The sequence below is a fragment of the Lolium rigidum genome, chromosome 3 (assembly GCF_022539505.1).
Source record: "Lolium rigidum isolate FL_2022 chromosome 3, APGP_CSIRO_Lrig_0.1, whole genome shotgun sequence".
NCBI lineage: Eukaryota > Viridiplantae > Streptophyta > Magnoliopsida > Poales > Poaceae > Lolium > Lolium rigidum.
In genome coordinates this window covers 268,324,990-268,347,049 of record NC_061510.1, presented here as the reverse complement: position 1 = coordinate 268,347,049, position 22,060 = coordinate 268,324,990, and the positions used below count along the sequence as shown (strand labels likewise).

The window sequence follows — 22,060 nt, the reverse complement described above, 5'->3', positions numbered from 1 at the left end:
CATGGGGAATGGCTACAAAGCCTGAATTCCTCCGAAGATGCGGTGAACATGCAGTGGCCGAAACGGGTGGTTCTAAAGAACGGCGAGGAACAACACAGGTGGTGGAGTGTCTGCGGAGAGAGGGGCGTTTATTTGTGTGAAATGATTTGTATGCCACTAACGTGAGAGCATGGAAACGATAAGAGAGGGACAAGCGCGGATTCTGTCCACACGAGACCACATTTCTAGCCCAATTTAGAAAGAAAAAAAAAATGAAACAGTGTCTAGGAGGAACTAGAACACTATTGACATAGTAGAAGCGGGACTTGGCGTGACAATTCCAGAATTCGTCCCTGACGAGAATCGAGCTACAGTCGTTAGAGTGCTAGCCACTGCGACTCTAGCCATGAGCTAAGCCCACGTCGTCTCTAGCCCAATTTAGGGCAGATAGCTTGTGAAACATTCGCATGTGGCAAGTGCACGATGCACCGGCCGATCGATTGGGCAGATGTGTTTATCTGGTGCACGTGTGCGTGCCTATCTTTGGCTGGAGCAGTTGATCTAGAAGTGGAATGTACGCCACTTGCATATATACCATCCAGCCGTGTCGATCTACATGTAGGGATGCACCACGTAATACGTCCATCATTAATCAATGCCAAGACGACGCTTAAGTATGGTTTACGACGAGGCGCATGGGGGCCGTGGGGGCATAATTAATTTGAAAATTGATGCACTAGCCAACTATTTTAAGAGTTTATGCTAGCTATTCTTTCCGTTCTGGGATAGATGTACGTTTTCATAAGTCAAATATTTTTAGTTTTGTTTAAACTTGTATGTAAAAATAGCAATATACGGATATCAAATTACAGTACTATATTATTGAACTCATGTGAAGATAAATCTATCATAAATGATACTATTTTTTCTATGAACTAGCAAGGTGGCCCTCGCATAGTGTGGCAAAAAATACTTGATGATTTTTCTGCAATTTTAGTTAGTTGTAGTGAGTAAGTGATCATATATAATTGTGGTAGGTAATGATTTATTTTTTTGCAACATTTGAATTTCTAAGGGCTTAATATTCAAATCTACTACCATACTTACAATATTCTTCTGTCAAAAATGAAGATAGGGTCATCTAAAAAGATTCGTTCTCCGCGGTTTCTTTCGACTTCTATTAGACGTTGAGAGATGAATTTATGCTTTCATCAATTTATATTAACCAAACAACCAACAAAATCTGAACAAATAAATCACGTATTTGACTTCAAGTTTTTTTTGACAATCAATACCATATATATTCATATGAAAACATAGTTGAACACTTTGGCAAGGAAATGGTTCAACGTGTGTATCCACTGGTTGCGGAAGGTTTGAACGGTGTGTCTATTATGGGGAATTGATGTGTTGGTTGTTTAGGATATCCAACGCACAATACTTGATGATTTATTTCATGAGAAATGATTGGACGAAAACCTTGTATAGAGATTTTTCTCCTCGTTGATAAAAAAAATATTTATACGCGAGAGGGGAGAGATGACATGTCGTCAGGTGGTAGCGTGGTCGCCGTCCTCGATCTGTATGCAAAATGGCTATCGACCGGACACGTTGTGCCACTGGATATTCACGGTGATGAGCGGCAGCATGGTCGCCGCCCACAGATCAATATGCAAAATGGCGGTTGGCCTAACACGCAAGGGCAAGGCTGCCTAGCTAGCAGTAGGAGGTGGTTATATGCATGGACGCGTAGCTAGTTGGGCAGCCGGATAGATCGGATGCTTCCGTACCAAGCTAGCAAAATGTGCAACTACAATCAAATCACCATGCCAACATGTTGCTGGAGTATTTAATTTGTGGTGCAAGCACATACCATTCCAACAACGATCAACTCAGCATGTGGGATTGGCTAAGAAAAAAACCCTCACGGCGCCTCGTGCTAGGAGGCAGGACGAACGTATTGGCTTATTTTGCGAACCCTGAGTGGATATTGTCCAACCATGAACACATGTTAGACCTGGCTCAGATTTACTTGTGCTGAAATATGTCGTTGAGGTCACACATGGTTATGCTTGCTAGTAAGATGGAGTTGGCCCGGCACTATTGGTCGCTGAAATCTCAGCCTTTATGTTCATATTTTTTATTAACGTACTTTGAAATTACATGGTATATTAACTTGACATAGAACTCCATATTATATGAAATTTGTTCCTGACTATTTTTACTTGAAATTTGTGTACTCCTCCATTCCGAAAAAGATGTCACGGATTTGGCTAAATTTAATTTTACATCAAATAGTGTGTAGATACATTAAAATTTGGATAAATATACTACATCCCTTTCGGAGCGAATGGAGTATTATTTTACATATTATTTAATAAGTATAGTTGTGTTCCTGCATTGGCCATAAAAAACTATATGTACTTCATGCCTGTCAAATTCTATTAAGACACTGTCTGAGTTCAATAATTGACCTTAGGTCAGTCTGCATGTATTCTCCTTGCAACAGTTCATAGGCATATGTTTATCTCTAATAGGCAAATAATATTATATATGTGTGAATATAATCAATGCACTACGGTTTTTGAGGAGAAAAGGAGTATTTAAATTGGTCTAGTGCATGAATGTATTGGAGTTGGAAACCAATTAAACTTAACGTTATTTTTGAAACATAGAAGTGCTAGATGAAAAAAAATAGAGTTGGAGACTAATAAAAATAATCACGTGCATGTATAGTAATGCTTCTGGACTCCTTTTATTTTTATTTCATACGGACAGAGACATGTACGTATCAAACTGACATATTGTGTAGGTCCAAAATATATGTTGGTACATGTTACCTAAAATCTTTTCATCTTAACCATTATAATTATAGATCGAATCATTAAAATAATTTTGATGATGTGGATTAACGTGATGTCTCTATTTTAGACCCTCGAAATAAGGAAAGGGTAGATGAAAAAATAGAGTTGGAGACTAATAAAAGTAATCACATGCATGTATAGTAATGTCTCTGGACTCCTTTTATTTTTATTTTGTGCGGACAGAGACATATACGTGTCAATCTGGCATACTGTGTACGTCCAAAATATATGTTGGTATATGTTACGTAAAGTCTTTTAATCTGAACCATTAAAATTATAGATCTAACCGTTAAAATAATTGTGATGATGTGGATTAACGTGGTGTCTCTATTTTAGACCCTCGTATTGTGCTTTTAGTATATAATAGATTTTGTCAAAGTTAATAAAGTTTAACTTAAAACTTGTCTAGATATATACTTATATAAGGACAGAAGGAGTAATACATTTATTTTAATATATCATTATAGGAACGTGAGGACCCTGCCTCATGGTCATGTCGGCCGCTCTTCTTCCATTGTCGCGGCTTGCCCATGATTGACGGTATTGTTGTGGCTGCCGGTGGTCTAGGATGTAAGGCTGGCTCGATGTAGGAATGACGAAGATTTATGGGGGATGGCACACGAGGCTGCTCGCCTTAAAGAGAACGCACAAGCCGCCACCATCAATATCGGTGTTGCGGTCCAAGCGGCCATGGTTTTGATGTCGGTGTTGGAGTCGAAGCGGTTGACATTGATGACAGCCCAAAAGATTAGAGCTGACAGCTAGTACTGATGCACAGAACGTGATGTGGCTGTTTAGTTACTGTCTGTCAGATCCGGTTGGTGGTCTGCGATTGAAAGGATCGTATGCCGCACCTAGGGGGGTGAATAGGTGCTAACCAATTTTTAGTTCTTTTTCAATTTAGGCTTGACACAAAGGTAAATTCTCTAGATATGCAACTAAGTGAATTTACCTATATGACAAAGTTACCAACTAAGCAAAATATAGCTACGCAATATATAGGAGATAGAATAGGATAGAGGTAACCGAGAGTGGAGCACGCGATGACACGGAGATGATTCCCGTAGTTCCCTTCCTTTGCAAGAAGGTGCGTCTACGTTTGGAGGAGTGTGGTTGCTACGAAAGTCAAACCAACAGCCACGAAGGCTTCACTCAGATCTCCTGTGAGCAACGCCACGAAGGCCTAGCCCACTTCCACTAAGGGATTTCCTCGAGGCGGAAACCGGGCCTTTACAAAGTTCTTGGGGCACACATCCACAACCGAATTGGAGGCTCACAAATCTGTAACAACACAACAATCAACAACAATACATCAACACAAAACAACTAGGGATCCAAAGAGGAACACTAGCAAGGGGGCCCTCAAACAAATGAGGGGGAAATGTAAATCGCTTTGGTGAGGATGTAGATCGGTGTCTTCTCCTTCGAATCTCCAAAGATCAAGAGCTTTGGTTAGGGGAGGAAGGAGATCTTGCAAATCTTGAGTTCTTGAGGTGGCTCTAATGGTGGTGAAGCTTGGCAGATTTTTGTGCAATAATTGAGCAAGGAGCAAGGTAGAAGAAGGGGGGTATAAATACCCCCCTCCAAATTCCAGCCGTTGGAGCTTCCGGGGGGACCGGATAATCCGGTCTAAGTTAGGGCCGGATAATCCGGCCCAAGCAAAAATCCGGCCTCAGGGAAAATCCGGCCAAATATCCAGCCAAATGTCCGGCCCCTGTTCAGAGCCACATTGCCTCAGGTCCTTAGTCGATTTTGTGGGGGTCGGATATTTTGGAAATATCCGGCCCGGATTATCCGGCCATGGGGCAAATCCGGGCAAAAGTCCGGGCAAATATCCGGCCCATGTTCAGGGGGTACTGAGCCACAAATCCTCAAGTCCTTAGCCGAAAATTGGGGGCCGGATATTTTGGAAATATCCGGCCCGGAATATCCGGCCTGGTGATCCTGTTACAGCTTCTTTTTGACATGACTCACCACATCCATCACACATACATACATGTACCTATATAATCCCTGTACCACTTAACCAAATATTAGTGTATCACATACATTGACATCAAACACATAAAACATATTATAAGAGATGTTCTTTCAACGGTGCATCCTCACAATAGCTCAAATTTAGGCAGGAAATGAGTCGGTCTTTTTTCGTCAGGCCACTGGGTTACCTTTTTCCTCCTGCTCACATGAGCCAAAACGGACCACCTCGTTTTGTGTGACAAAGATCCATATATCTTTGCCTGAATTTTACTCCATTTTAGTCAATCTCTCTACCATCATAGCCACCGTCATTAGAGATAAAAATGGAGTGGAAAGATTCCGACTTTTTCATGGAAAATAGAAACGGAATGCAAATATGAAAAGGGAAATGGAATTTTGCAGAACGGTAACCGAAATGGAACTTTTTTAGTAGAAGCAAAAAACGGACTGGCCTTTTCTAATGGAACAGAAGTGGAATCAAAATTTCCATTGCCGACTAATATAGAATTCCCGTACAAGGATTGATGTAGCTGTCCCAATCAACAAGCCCAATATGAGGCTCAATATGAGATAAATAAAATGTCCAAAGTAGCTCATCTATGAGTGGCAACCACATAATCCCATCCTAAATAAGGCTCGACTATTCGATCCTTCCCCGAGTAATGCTACATCTACAGATGGTTTTTTACAAAATCATATTTACGGACTGACGTGGCGTGAAGTTAAGGACGTTACGCCCCTGAAACCATGGAAAGAAAAATTAACCACACTAATCATTTAAATTCACGTCAGTCCGTAGCAGTTGTCCGTAACCACAATTCCGTAAGTCCAGGATTACCGATCCTGAGTAATGCTACATCTACGGATGGTTTTATCTTATTGCCCGGTTGTGATAAGTTACAACCTTATCATATAATCATGATATATTCTCATATTTGATTTTACCTTAAAAACTAACTTGGGTTTTTTCTCACAAAAAAAACTTGGGTTTATTGGTTTGCTTGATTTTTCTGCTTGATCCAAGGTTTTTTTTTTCCGGAGAAACTTCAGTTTTCTGTTCCCGTATTCGGCGATTTGCTAGGTTTACCAAAAAAACCTAGACTCAACTTATGGCTCAGCTGTATCTATTTCCGATAGTATCTGTCTCCATATTTGCTTTTAGGATTCTGTGTTTATTTTCGCTACCGCAGAAACATGAAAACAAATGTGACAGGATCTAGTTCGGCATGTATAGGCTCCGTTTAAGTCCCTATCCGTCATCGTACTGGTACCGAACAGAAGCGCAGGTACGCAGCATTAGTGGCGATCAAATGGCGATTGAGACCCGAGATTGAACACGACCCCTAATCAAGTGCACATGCGTGCGCGCGTAGATTAGCCAAAAAATCTAAAGGTATAAACGATGCCCCCCATAGGGGGATTCACAGCGACCCTCGATTCTAGACCGTCGGATCTTGCCAGCAGCTCTTAGGCAGGGGATCTTGGCCATCCATTCTGGACAGCAGCGCTCCCTTGATCAAGCCATGCAACAGCCATGGTCTACACGCCTGCAGCTGCGCTCGGGACCCACGTTTGTCCGGGTCCACTCGTCATTCGCATGGGGTAAGTTTTGGTTGGGTCAGACACGACTAGAGCGTGAGACAACCAGCAGGCGAAGCCTCTCTTTTCACCGTTCGTGATGCACCCGCCCAGCCACTGATTTGTGGGCCTGCTTTCCGCGGGGCCCGGGCGTCAGCGAACGAGTGTACGTGAGCTTTTGTGGGTGTACAGCCAAACAGTAACGCGCGGTGGCAGAGTTTGTGGTTTTGCTTGTCCGCCAGGGGCATTTTTGCCATTTCGCATCTCCATTTCGTCCTTCTCCTCTACCGCCGTATGCGCGTGGCGGCTGGGAGGAGACGCCGTACGCGCTCGCTACAGGGCAGTGTCGGCGAGGCCCCTCGGCCGCCTGCTCCTGCCCCCGAACATGGGGATTGGGGAGAGAGAACGAGAGCTCACCCCGAAACCCTACCTTCTCTTTTCCCCCTCTTCTTCTTCCCTCGTCTGCCCTGTGGTATGGCGGCGCGCAGAGGAAAGGAGCAAGAAGCAGGAGGGAGGAGAGGAGCAAGCGGTGGTGAGCGAATGGATCTGGCGGAACGCGGCGGGGGGTGACCAGGCGGCAACGGAGGCGGAGGCCTCCTTGTCCACCCGTGCCTGACCTAGAGCACGACGGCAACAAGATCCCGAGCGCGGCGAGGCGTTGATCCCGAGCGCGGCGGCTGTGGACGTCGCTGCGCGGTACGCCTCCCTCTCCCTCCGCCGTATCTTCCCTCTCTCCCTCCTCCATCTCTGCCCTCTCTCCAACGTCTCTGCTCTCTCCCTCGCCCGTCTCATCCCCTCTCTTACTCTCTTTACAGCCGGCGGCGACGATGTTGAGGTGGTGCTCCCGTCCCCCTCCCCTCCTCTGCCTAACTCGGGATCTAGCAGTAGCTAGCGGTGGTGGAGTCCAGTGGGAGGCGTCCAGGCTCACGGAATCCAGTCACTTGTGCCTCGTCGGCTGCAGCGTCGACCATGGCTGCCCGTGTGTGCTATCCTCTGTATTTGTGAGTTCCTCTAATCTCTCTCTCTATCATCCATCTTGGCATGGCAGCAACGTGACCAGATTCTTGGCCCAGGTCATGGTACAAGATTGTTCATTGGAGGGGCAAGGGGCAGAGAATGATGTATGGACATCTAGCCACGATGATGTTGTATTGTAAGATGAATTAGAGCCGTGTCTTTGGTGCTGGAGGAACGACACTGTCATCCAGAGAAAACTGCTCGACCCACAGGTTCCTCTCTCTCATGTTAGTAGGCTTCTGCTGACGAAAGGGAGGAACCGGTAGAAGCTGCAGAGATGGAGGTTGAGGTGGTTCAGCTGCCCCTCTCCTTCCTGGAGGTGAGACAAAAGTAGAGTCAAACTCCCACTCTTTAATTTTACCCCTGGAACATCTTATCTCTGCTTGTGCAAATCGTTTTATATATGCTTAGCAGGTGTTTGATGAAATTCCTAGATAATATTAGTGTACATTTATGCTCCATCTAACTGTTTGCAATCTTGTAATTAGGGTTATGGAATGTTCAGGAGAGAGACTTATACTTCTGCCCCTTTTGCAATCTTGTAATCAGGATACTAGGATGTGCCGCTTCCAATCATAGCCGGGAGAAAGAGGAGGACTCAGAGAGGGAGATGGATTTGGGGAAGAAGAGAGAGAGAGAGCGGCACAGGCCGTCGTGCACCTGGTTGCAGCCGCAAGCAGCACAACCCACTGTTCGCATCGTCTCCGGGCGGCGTGCCGTAGGTCGGTGTATTTGTCCATCTTTCTGGACATTCCATTTTTTCCTTTTGTATTTGTCTCCCAGGTTTGGCCTGAACGCAGAGAGGGTGGGTTGTATATGATGCTAATTGAGTTTTATCTCCTCCCTAGGTTGAGTACAGGGAGGCACATGGAAGGGTAACAGCTGGAGCGTCACTTGATCTTCATCCTTGCAAAAAAAAAGTACCTATCAAAGGTGCTTCTTGGTTCTTGCCATAGCTACCCATGTTATCTTCTCAATGTTTTAGTATTGCAAAAATAAGTTAGTCAGTCATAGTACGGATTCATGTGAAGGCAACCTTTTTTTTAACTTGGGCAATATTATATTTCTTATTAATGGATTTCTTGTTTGCTATTTGTCATCAGCGGTCATGTATACCATCAAGTGTATCTGATCATGATCAACAAGGATTGTTTAGTCTTGAATGTCAAGTTGCCCTTCCACCTGAGAGCTTTTTTTAGCATGAGGTTTCCAGTTGTGTATGTTGTGGTAAGGTATGGAAGTATGTTTCCTCTCAAACACTTCGAGCAATGACCAAACTCACAACCTGCCTTGTTGGAGGCACACCTTTGAAGATTGTATCAGCATGATAGGCTGCTGAGAAAAAAGCCTGTTGTCATGGTAAACTTGGGATCTGAAGCTTTAATGGTTCAATCATACTCTATTCACATTGACTATGTGCACGTGCGAGTGCCAATAGGTAGTATAATAACAGTAACTTTCCACTCTCTTGTTTGCCAAATTTCACTCTCTTTTTCGAAGAAATAACTCTTATCTATTTCTGATTCTTCATCATGTACTCACACTCGAGGCATTGGATTCTGGGTTGCTTCCAGGGTGATTGGCATAACATGGATCATGTCGGAGGTGTTTTGCTTATACTCCTAGATTTATAGTGCCAGGCTGTTGATAAAGCCACTATATAAGAAAGCTGCACAACGAATGCATGTAGAGAGCCAAAGATATAGTATAGGACTGTACTTTTGTATTTGTACTCTTTTGTGCCATGGCGATAGATCATTGATCAGTATCTAAGAGAGACGTGCGTTGCTGATGCAGGCAATCGTGCATTCTCCAACAGTCTGTGCAAAAAATAATTGGTGGAGTAGATGCTCCAACACCAGTAGTTTTTTTCCGAAATAGGGCAGCCCCAACCTCTGCATCCAACACCAGTAGACGACCTAAGGATGAATCAAATGGCTAAGGCAATGGATTTAATTGATGTTTCATATGAGCAGGTTAATTCTTTATGTTCCACTTCAAATACTCATGTGTTTTCCGTCAGTTTATATGTACTTACTAATTTCTCTATTACACTTTTATCACACCATGTGTCATGTTTTTCTTGCTGTTCCATAAGATAAGCTATATTTTTGTAAGATTGAATAGCTACCATCTCTCTCGGCTTTGGATCAAATTCCTAGAAGTATTATCTTATATTATTATATATGTTACACTGAACATCTAGGTAACTGTGTAACTGTAGGCGTATGTATATAATTTTGTAGTAGTAACGACATCTGCATGTGCCTTAGTTTCATGACATTTTGTGCAAGAAGTAAAGCAGGCATAATAAGCTGCTAGAATAGGAAGGACCTAGGAAAGAGAGTGAATAAATTGATCTTCTAGAGGGTTATTATTTATTAATGTCACTTCAGACTAGAGTTGTAAATATAGTCATTTACGTGTGAAATTAATGACAGTGAAATACTTGCGGTACTAGAACATTTCCTTTCAGTCTGATGGTTTGCTGAAGATTTCTTTTTTGTATTGTTTACTGGTTCAAAATTTGCAATCGATGTCGATGTCGATGTTTACAATGCTGACCAAAATCTTGCTGCTTGCAGGACTTAGATAGAGGATGTTATTCTGAAGTAACTTTGGCAAAATAAACCTGGATAGATCAAAGAAATACATAAAGATGTTGCAGCTTGCACCATGTGCAGGTGTTATTATTATATTTCTGTTAAGTAAGTGCTTCATCCTTGTGCTTTAGTTTTCCCTCTCTTTCTTCCTGTTGATTTATATATATATATATATCCTTTGATGAGTTGTGAGTTATTGCTTAAACCTTTATTCCTCTTTCCCATTTGGTATCCAATGACATTTATGGTTTACCTGCTAGGGCTGCGGGGGTGGAGCACGGTTTCTGTTGTATACTTTCATGTTACTCCTGTAACAATTATATACATTCTGGAGTGTTACTCATTGGTGGATTGGGTTAATTTATAGCTAAAAGCTGAATTTTTTCTAATACTTTTATATTTGTGGCCTTTCCTTTTCTTTATAGTCAGCCAGTTAGCATGAATTTATTTGGGTCATCTTGGTGAAAAATTAATTTATTACCCAATATTATCTCATGTCCTGTTCCCCTATGTGGTATTCTTTGTTTGACCTGACCATATATACATATTTGGGTTACAAACTGTTGTCTGGCTTTGTTTTGTTGCATAGGACAAGACTGCATTTAACTCACCGTCGGATTTATGCACCATGTGTCTCCGTACATTTATCCTTTTCATGTTTATTGATCCTCTTATTTTCTTTGTTGTACATGAGCAGACCATTGTCTCCTCACCGGGACCATTAGCTTCACTTCCTTGAAGTGCAGATGTGATTGGCATCATCTGTGTTCACTGTCCTAGGAAGGACCATTGGTGTAGCAAGGAGGGATGTGTTCCTTCCCAACCCAAGGTGGACTACTAATTCTTATCCTATGCTTCCTTTTTATATACATTTTATTACCTGGTTATTTATTTGTCTCCTGCCCTTCGTGTTGCACATGGTGGGCAAAATATTAAAAGGAAATAAACTGGTTATAGCTACCACTGGCCTACAATTTTTTAATCTGAATATGTGGCTGCACTGTCAGATCCATGCTTGCTCACACACTTGCTTCGCCATAGTCCCGCTACATACATAGTTTCAGTGTCCAATCTCATGTTTTCTACGTTTTTTTCCATTAAAGTGCTTTTGGTTCTAAGTATTATGTACAAGAAAGCATGATACATATAGTTTCAGTGTCCAATCTCATGTTTTCTACGTCCTTTTCCATTAAAGTGCTTTTGGTTCCGAGTATTCTGTACTAGAAAGCATGATCCCAGTTTAGTTTAGGTTTCTACTTTTTCGATGTAGTTTAATCCCAGTGAATTCAGTACAATCTATTTCTTGCTTGCCTTACCACATAATTACCAATCCATTTATTGATTTTGGTTCCGAGTGTTGTTTCTCCATTTTGTTTGAGGATGCCCCCCTAGCTAAGTAGAACTATCAGTGATCGGCTGATTTATGGACTACAAAAAAATGAGAATTCTTTGCTGATGCCTCTAATAATTTGGTAGAGCTATACATCTCTCACTAATAGTACAATTTTAGAATGTCGTAGCCGGAGACCCCTCTGCTTACACTTGTCTGTAAGCTGTAGTAACTTGCAGCTATCTTAGTCCCATTATATCACATACTGCTGGTTTTGAGTTCTCGAGTGTCGCTGTTCGCAGCACATATTATTCTTAGTGAGACAGAGTTATTTTGCAAACTAGCCACTTAATTATATGTATTTTTTTATTCATATATTGTATTCTGATTAGTAGTAGCCAGTAAAAGCTGGATCGACTGACAGGGTTGAAGTAATGTCAGATATGCGAAGTTACCTTTTCTTAACAGTGAGATACATATATCAAGGTTTTGATTGCTTGCCTCCTTAGTTATAATCGATGATTATTTGCCATTGCTTGTGTCTATTTTGTTACTTCATGATGGTGCAAAGAGTTCATTTACCTTGTGTTGATTTACCGCCTGTGAATTATAGTTCTCTGGTTAGTCTGGTAACGAAACATTTCTAATTTCTTCAATTAGACATTTTCAATACGAGGCCGTGGCATGAATGCTTGCCTTAGATCCTTAGTATATGGTACAATTTTGATATCATTGTTTTGAGAGAATTTGTATCTCCAGAGGGCGTCTCTTAATACTTGTGTATCCATGCAATTTTGCTCCTTATTGTTATGTGATGATGTGTACAAGAGGGCACACGATCCCGTGAAACTCTCTCCAATTTACATATTGTATAATGATGATAAAAGTAAGGTGAAAAAGCAAAAGAAACAATGAAGGTACATAAAAAGCAACATCTTCACGCTGTCGTGGCATGCACCAAAGAAAGAGCGTCGCGTCACTGAATGAGAGACTTCTGGACACTACCAAAGGAAGTCAGTCTTAAAAGAACAGATAAGGACCGGCTGTTGATACTGCTGAATATCATCAACAAGGACCTGCACCAGGACATCCTTCTCACACTCCCTTTAGAGGTCATGACATCTGAGAAACGGCATCTACCATTTGAAAGGGGATGCAACCATCTTATAATCAGCAAGGTTCCTGCTCTTTTTGTTGATATTCAGAATTCTAACCCCTTTGCTACTGTCAACTCTGTTTGGACATATAAGAAAGGTAAGCAACCTGCCCATGACCTGCAATGCCCTGCAAACTCGACCTTATCTTCTGTTACTGAAGTTTGCAGGCAATGGGACCCCCTCCATGGGGATGGCTAAAGGCAAATGTCGACAACTCTTCACTGACAATCGTGTTGATACGACGGGCGCCATGATCCACTACCACTTGGGATGCGTTGCCATTGCAGCTGGGACCGTTCTGCCTTGCTGCACCAGCGCGGAAGAGGTTGAAGCTATAGCTCTCCTTGAATGGCCGTGAAATGAACAACTCTCGTCCATGATGACCAGGGTAAATAAGCACTGTCGCACTTAAGGAATATTTATTTAGATTTTTACGACTCTGCATTTATACTTGAGATACTTGAAGTATTGATTCATCCTTTGAAACCTCATACAAGTTTTTTTTCTTCGTTAGTTATGCCATTTTGGTGGGGAATTCTTTTTATAAGCCTTGGGCATTGCTGGAGGCAAGCAAAGAAAAATATAAGAAATATATTCGGTTCACCTTCTGATAAAATTCGTTTGTTCTTTTGGTGAATGTATGTAGCTTAAAGTAGCCACACAATCTATGGTACGATTGTATCTAGGTTATTTTCTTTGTCACCATTCAGCTGATAAGTTACATGATGATTATGTATAGAACTAAATTGATATGACCCAACTGATCAGGTTAATCACTGTAGTGCATGAAGCCATTGTAGCAATGGTAAGTATATATAGTCATCATTGAAATTTGTGCGCTATTAAATACTTTATCCTACCTTTCCGTCTACAAATAGGATCTACCGGATACACTACTGGATTCTATTTTGTACACTCGTCCACCAGGTAAAGGTTCAGTTCGCATTGTGGTTTCATCTACTCCATGCACTATATACTGTGTAATATATTTCCTCGCATTCTTTTAAATATGATTATTTTCTGAATAATTATGAGTTTGTATCAATGCTTGCCATGGCATTTTACCATCTGTGCTAAAGACGGGTCGCACGGCAAGCCACGCTCGAAAATCCGGGATTGCAAAATAAGAAGTAACTATTTGGTCCGCGTTTCCTGTCATCCTGTGTCATGGCCTCTAAAACACCATGCTCGACAATGCCTTTAAAATAAGAAGTAACTATTTGGTTTACGTTTTCTCGAGTACCAAATAATTTTTCGATTCAAATCTTCTGCTTAATTAAAAGTGAACCTAGGATTGAGGTTGTCTCCTATATATATGTGTGCGTGTGTTCCTTGGATTATATAATGGTAAAACAACTTATCTATGTGAATCTTTGTTACGAAGTGTAAACTTTGTGATCGTTTGTATATATCGTATTCTGGAAACTTACTTATCATCGATTTGTATACATATTTATCATAGTATTTTAGTTTTCTCCTAATAATATGTAAGACGGGAACACCGCAAGGAGTGGCCAAAATTATGTATACAGAATGTACATATTGGTACGAGCTTTACGGGGTCGTGCGCCAAGGCGCACATCTAAATCTAGTCTAAAGGTATGATTGTTGCACCCCCATGGGGCTCTCACAGCGATTTGAGATTCTTGACCGTCGGATCTTCTCATCTGGTGTATCTGGTCCGTTGGATGTTGGCCCTCCTCTCACTAGCTATCCCCATACAATGGCCAGTTGTTACCCGCCTCCGGCTGCATTTGGACCCCACCTTTGCCGGCCCCACAAGTCAGCCACTGCGGCTGGGATCTCTGTCGGTGCGCAGTGGCATCTGGCAGTGGATCTCAACCCGCAGGGGTATTTTAGGTATTTCAGCGCGGGCTGGTATAAAAGCGAGCCCCAGGGCAAAAAAAAACCCTAGCCGCCGCCCCCGCCCCTGCCCCGCCCCTACCCCCGCCTCGCGCCCCCGCCCCTCGCTCCGCCCTCACCTCGCGCCCCCGCCCCTTCCCGTTCTCGTCGCCGGCCGTCGCCGCGGCGGCGAGCGTGCGCCTGGGCGACGACGGCGACTGCAGCGGCGAAGGCACTCCTGGCGACGGCGACGGCGAGCGCGCGCCTGGCGACGGGGGCGGCCAGCGTGTGCCTGGGCGACGGCAGCGACTGCGGCGGCGAAGGCGAGCCTTGGCGACGGCGAGCGCGCGACTGGAGACGGCGGCGGCAAGCGCGCGCCTGGGTGATGCGGCAACGACGGAGGCGGCGAGCACGCCTGGACGACGGCGGCGGCGAGCACGCCTCTGGGCGATGTTGGAGGGTTTCCTCTCCCACCTCTTCCCCATCAAATTTTATTGCTTGATCTGATTTGCACTGATACTTATGTGTCTCCTTTCAATCCCTAGAGCCCTATTATGCTTTTGAATTTCTTCCGAGCTTACTTTGCATGTCACAGATCAGGAAATATAGCTACTTTGTTCTGTAGTAATCTCCACAACAGGATGCTTTGGTTCAGATGTGTATCATTTGCTATTCTCCTACTAGCTAATCGATTGTTTGGTTCCGATTTATGTTTATCTGTGCAAGGTAGATGTTTTAGATGACTTTCCTTCTCTGCATAGGGAGCATGTGCTACTGAATTTTTGTTAGGATTTGGCTCGAGTTAGCAATTGTATAAAAGTTGAATTAGCTTCGAGTTACTTATTTTTTGGTCTATGCTCTGTAGGTCAAAATACATGCTTTGTGCTATAATCATGTTATAAATAATGAACCTATATAATTTTGTGCTTCCAACATCTTGATGGATAACCATTAAATGTTTCTTATGGGGAGCATATAATTGCAAGAGCAGAGGTTAGTGTTGATTCGGATCAAAACTTAGTGTTGACGTCAAACATTGTGTGCTCAGGTTAAATTGTGCTCATCCAACCATATTGACATTTACAATGTTGGCACCTGGTGTTTCTCTTTCATCCTACCCTCCATTCATTGCAAAACGGGCAGGTTGTTGATTGATTGCCGCTCGTGTTGCTGCTGCTTCTCATCTTCATCCTACCCTCCATTCATTCAATGGAGGAGCACATTTGATTAACGAGGTCAACAATCCAGGGTACTTTTCCTCTCTTCTTCCTGATCTCCTATCTCTCTTTGCTTAATCCCCATAGTCCTGCATCTTTAATTTTTGCCTAGAAGATGTTTGACACAAATCTTGCAGTGGAAGCTTTTATTGATTTCTCGATCTGATTTTCGGTCGTCCTTGTGTTTGTGTTCCAGCCAAGAAAGGCAGCCTGAAAGGAGGTTTAACCAGGCATTAATTGTCTCCGAGTTGGTAAAAGCGACCCGACGAGGACGCAGAGGGATGGAGGAGGAGGCGGTCCTGTTCGCCGTCGACGCCCGGGCCAAACAAAGAGGCCCGTTCTGCATGTCGCCCACGAGCAGCCACCAAACCCTACCAGAGGGAAACACCAGGTCAGCCTCCTCTCTCACATCCTCTGCTCGTGCCTTTTCATGGGGATCACCCCCTACCGGCCCTGCATGATGTTCAGCGGCAGCTCGACCGTGGTGTCCAGCCGCCGGTGAGAACTAGGAGGAGGACCCAGATAAGGAGATGCGTGGGCAGAATGCAGAAGAGAGAGTGTGTGGGGAAGAAGAGGATACCTCAGACCAATTGGATCAATACCTGATTTTCTGGGTCAAATGCCATCACTTAAATTTAAATTTCTGTATGTGTTACTGTATGGAAAGAAGAGGAAATCCAGAGCAGACTGCAGAACAACAGCAACTGCAGCTCAGTGTGCACTGACTTAGTTTCAGTTTGTCCTACATCTATGAATTTTTTGTTAATCATTTGAATTGCATGGCTCTGGCCATGGAGTTGCTGGGAGGCGATAATGAAGCTTGCCATGTCCAGGTTGTTGTGTTCCCACTTCATTTCCTTCATTTTGGATTCAATTCATACGTGCAATCCAGATGTGAATTGACCCTTTCATGTGTTATGTGTTCGCAGCTCGACGATGACCGTTTTTTCAGATGGATACATGGAGCTCAGGCCATGGATTTGCTGGGAGGTGATAACGAAGCCTATCATGTCTGGGTTGTTCTGTCCCCATCCCTTCCCTTCAATTCTGGATTCAATTCATATGTGCAATCCAGATGTGAGTTGACACTTTCATGTGTTATGTGTTCTCTGCTTGTTTGGTGACTAGGGAAACATCAAACATGACATTCAGGCCAGCAAGGAGCACGATATGTTCAATATTATGGCATAAGAGATGTAATACTGACTCATATGTAAGTTCTTGATTTGTCAAACTAAATTTGTGTGTGTTTATAAATTGAGTTCTAACATATGATTTCGTGCTGCTGGTGCCCTCTGTGGTACATTGCAGTGTGTTTGGGATGATTAAATTCAGCCTTGCGTGCCGAAATGACCCAACTGCTTTGATGGGTACCAATGTATAAAGTGCATGGGTTGCCCTCTTCGTTTCGTCTTGCTCCGTGGCAATATGGTTTTTGATGCATGTTTTGCTTATCATTACCATCACATGATTCCTGCTTATCTAATTCTGCTACTGAATATGAGTTCAGCACACTGTCGTTCCTCTGTTGAATTTCAGTTGACCCATTGAAAGTGGTGGTGAACAAGAGGAGCATACTCGTGTAAGCAAAGAATGATAGAGGGTGGCCAGAAACTGATAGTTTAAACCTTGAATACAGCTTGTGTTTTCCCCTTATGTTTATAGCAGTTACATATTTTGCAATCTCTGAAAGATTTTGTTCATACTGTAGAAGAGCTGCCTTCTTGCTGGCTTATTTTCAGTATGATCCATTGATATATTGCTCTAGCTTCTTATGCATTTGAAAAGTAGTTATATTCATAGAGATAGAGCAAGGGTGTGCAAGAAGTGATTGTATAATCTGCAGCATTGCAATATTATTATCACATTCTCTCTGTAAGAAGCGTTTGTGTGGAGGTTGCAACCTGTACAATAGATACCGTGTCTGCTGTACTATTTTAGATTCAGTTTCAAATCAGCCTACACATTGCACAACCAAAACACATAGATATATGCAATCTATTGGTTTTACTATTGTGCTTTATTTAGAACTTAATAATTTGCTTTTGTCTTTTCAACTTAGGGCAATCAGCCACTTATGAAGGTGGCAACAGCAGAAGGTGCCGACAAGAAAGAGCATGGGCTGCCGCTGGCTTTAGCACGACTTCGGCTGTACTGCCAGACAGCGAGAGGTGACGTTAGTTCACTGATCAACTTTTTTTTTAGTTTCATCATATGATTTCTCGGCCAAATACTGTCAACAGACTGCTGTTCTGCTCGCCAAGTGCTCGCAACACAAGAACAAAGCCAAGAAATTTGCTACTCGAGCTGTAACTACTCAAGCATTGACCCTTTTAGTGTTTTCTTTACTTTTTGAGGTTTATCATCAGGTCTGTACATGCCCTGTTTTGCATAATGCATCCCATGCTTTGCTTGATCCGTTGTTATTCTGCTTCTAAGCCAAACGTTCTTCTATTATTGGCCCTCCTCTTAAATTTTGTCACTTTGAATGTATAACTGAGTGGTAATTAATTGCAAGGTGATACCATTATGATAAAACTGAATTTGTAATATCTAACAATTTAGAACAAATTTCTTCTTGCAAGAATGGTTAGAATAACTGAATTATGGTAAAATTGATAATGTGTCGTTGTGAATGCCGGACTAAGACATTTCAGATTGGGGCACTTATGCCCTTCATATTCCTCTGTTTCGCTCTCTCCATCGGTAGCTCACTATATGCCATTCATATTCCTGGACCTATTAGGATACAAAGCTGATGCTCCAACCATGATTTCACATTCTAATATTTTCTTTGCATCTGTGTTGTCACTTGGTCTAGCCAGTACTTCACTGTGCTTACGTCAATAGGTCTTACAGTGATTGAACAATTCTTGGTTAAACACATATATTCATATGGCCATTAAATCTATTTGCCTAAAGATGGTATGTATTTGAGTTTCATGGAAAAGCATTGGTGCCTGTCATATATGAGTCAGTTTACTTTACTAGGTTATTCAAACTCTTCAAATGGTTTTACAATCCTTTCTATTGTCTTCTTGATTTCTAACTTAGATCGGAGGTGCTAATGTTCTTCCCTTCGGTGCAGCAGGATTGGATCAATCTATGTAGCAGCAAGAGATTGAGGCAATCCTTGGGATTATGCAATAAAATTGACAAATTCAGGTGAAATGATGCACTTTTTTATCTACCAGGATCACACATTGGTTCAGAGTTATGTGAATCATCTGTGGGTTCAGATTGGTGTTCATAAGCACCACAGTGAGGTCATGGATTTAAATATTCTAATGTAATGGGTCCCTTAGTTCTTTCATATTAGGCTTCAGTAATCCAGGGCAACCTGACAACTCTTCCCTCTACACATTTGGGTCAGGTGATCGATTGGAGATTGAACATGGCTTGCAACGACGGTTCAGGTTTGTACCGAAAATCCCCTCTACTGCATGCTTGTTATCTGACTCAGATCGGAGGTGCTAATTTTCGTAAAATGATCCACTTTTTGTCTATTCGGATCCAATATTGATCCAGTTTGTTGATGGATATTGGTTCATCATTGACCTTTGTAGTCAAATGTGTTTGTTTTTCAATCAAAAACTTAAGATTTCAATAATTTGACTACAAACTATGCTTTTAAAGAATTGTATATTATTTCCATGTTGTTTAAAGAGACAGGACAATAACAAAGTTATCTCTGTTCTCGAAAGTTAAATGGACCTTGAGCCATTTGATCCAATTTCCGTGGACAAATTTATGTTGTGGTAAGCCGTGTGTGTTGAGTTAACTCATATTTTCAAGGATTTTTCATTTTACCTTAATTAGATATTCCGTGCCGTTATCTACAGGAACTTGATGGGGTCAAATCCATGTGCCTCCAAATCATGTATGTCATCAGTCCAATTAGACACGTCTAAGAAGTTATTAGCTTTCTCTTCACGTTAGGCAAACTCTTCTACCCGTGACGAGATTGGTTCAGTTCTTCGTACCTCAACATTCCTTGCATGTGTTTCAAGCCTAGATTCATTGACGCAGGGGGCTCGGTGTCACGTCTGGTGGCCAAGCACGAAGTCAAAGCTACACATGCTGCTAATGGTCAGTCCTCCATATAGCTTTCTTTCATCTTTTGTTTTCTCCTTCATGTTGCTTGAATACCTCTGTTTTTATAAACGAGCCAGACCCATCATTTTTACCAAGTGTATCCAAATATTGTTGCAAATCTACCCGTACTGTAAAATTTTACTCCCTCCGATCCATAATATCCACTGGGTGATAATCCAACTACACTTTTTATGGTCTAAAGTTTTCAAGCTACTGAATGCATTTAACTTTCTACTGGAGTTGTCAAAGGTCTGATACTTTTTAATGGTCTAAAGATTTCCATAGAATGCACCAATGAATTTTGTCGGCTATGTTATATAATAGGCTTGGAACAATATTAATAGTAGCTTAATGAGTACCTATTTCCGGATCTCTATGATAGAATATTTGTTTCTTGGTTTGTGATTTACTATGGTTTGCAACGATTTTTGAAACCTAAACAAAATAGTATTTTCCCGCTTACACATAAGCCTCACGTGATCGTGTGCCAAGGCGCCCGATTTAGTCAGTCATTATGGCCAGCAAATTGGGTTATCCAAATAGTATAAACCTTTTATACAATGTCAATGTACCCGCGTAGTTGCAATCTAAACATCGTCGGTCTCTCTTCTTTTGTGCATCAACTATGCGGCAACGTCATGTGACTATGTTCTCTTTTAACTTTAGTCTGACTCTCTTTTTGCATCACTTGGTTTTCCTCTTAATACCAAAAAAAGACGATAATATGCAATGTGTAATGATTTGTTTCCTCTTTGGCAGGAGACTTGCAACTTTCATATATTTTCCATTTTACTCTATTTTCCTCCACTATTAACAGGTTGGAGCTATATGGCAGCCAACAAGTTCATCAATATCTCTGTTACGGCCATCGCTATCTTCCATTTCACAATATGTGCCTTCTTATAATGTTATCATGCAGATGCCAATTCATTTCTCTGTCCATATAGCTTTGAGAAGGTCAGCATAGCTGTTTGTTTGAGGCTCAACGTGATACCAGCCTTTGATTCAAGCTTTGCTTTTTTTTTCCAGGAGCCTTAGCTTTTAGTGTTATTAATTTATCATGGATGTTTGTTTTGTGTTCTTCACATTCCATGGACTACAAAGAATATGTGTTATTCCATTTATAGTCGTTTGGTACATCTAAAGTGGAGACCAGTGAAACATCTATATGCATTTGTTCATGTTATGTGTGATATATTTCCCTACATTCTCTATATCAAGTTGTATGCTTAACATAGTATTTTACTAGGTGCTGAAATATCATTTGTGTATGTGTGACACTCATGTTTTGTTAAGAGTATCTGGTTGTTGTCTTTACAAAATATTTATTAATGTGAAAGTCGCCAGAGTATCTGGTTGTTGTCTTTTCAAAATGTTTATTAATGTGAAAGACGGCCGCCACTCCTAATTGCTTCTGCTAACTACTAAATAAGAGCATGAGCTTCAGGCGTTACTGAGGTTTTATCTTAATTGCTTCCAGTAAAACCTAATAAATGTATTTTCAGATTGGCAGTTTATTTAATCGTGATTATACAAAATAAACACCAACACGATTTTCACGGGATCGTGCGCCAAGGCGCACATCTAAATCTAGTTCATTTGATTTGACGTAGATCGTTGACAGAGAAGGCATGCCGATGCCGCAACAACTAAGCTAGATCTCACTCTCGCCAATCAACGCGCGAGATCGATGCGTCGGCGTGGCACCGATCGATCTCTGGCTTTAGCGCGACGTAGATCGGCCGTCCACTCTTTCTATAGAGCCCGGACAAGACAACAGGTTAGAGCATCTCCAGCCGCGTCCCCCAAAGCGTCCCCCAAAGGGATTTGGGGCGCGCCGGACAGAAAATGCGTTCTAGTCGCGTCCCCCAAAGCCCTTTTTTGTCCGGTGCGGCCCGATACGGTGTCCGGCGCCCCGAGCCCGTCCCCGTCCCACAGGGGACGCTCCGGGGACGCCGGACACAACGAAAAGCGAGGCGGGGAGTGGCGGGGCCGACCCGTCAGCGGCACAATTAATTTTAACCTAACCGTCGCCTACCTCGCGACGGAAGTTATTCGCGCGCAGTGACACACGGCGGCATCTTTGCCTTAATGGCGACGGAGGGGCAGGCGAGACGTCTCGTCGGTGCTGCGCAGCCTCCACGCGTCGCCGGCGTTCGTACGCCACCGCCCGTTCCCGCGCGATCTTCCCGCCTCTTCTCGCCTGTTCCCGCGCTTTCTTCCCGACGCCGGCGTCTATAGAAGGTCTCCCGGCAACGGTAGCCACCACACCCCGCCGGCAACAAACACAGCCCTCGTCGCTCCACCGCCGTCTCCTCCACCACCAGTAGCAATGGCGAACCGCCCCGGCGCTGGCCACTTCCCTCCACCGCCGTCCCCTCCACTTGCAGTCCCGGGA

General features: G+C 42.7%; 1 long non-coding RNA gene across 1 annotated transcript; it reads left to right on the top strand.

The window, feature by feature from the left end:
- Window positions 1–19,510: 19,510 nt before the first annotated feature.
- Window positions 19,511–20,857, top strand: LOC124699454. The gene is made up of 2 exons (XR_007001398.1): window positions 19,511–19,656; window positions 20,480–20,857. It is a non-coding gene; the product is annotated as an uncharacterized LOC124699454 (long non-coding RNA).
- Window positions 20,858–22,060: the final 1,203 nt, after the last annotated feature.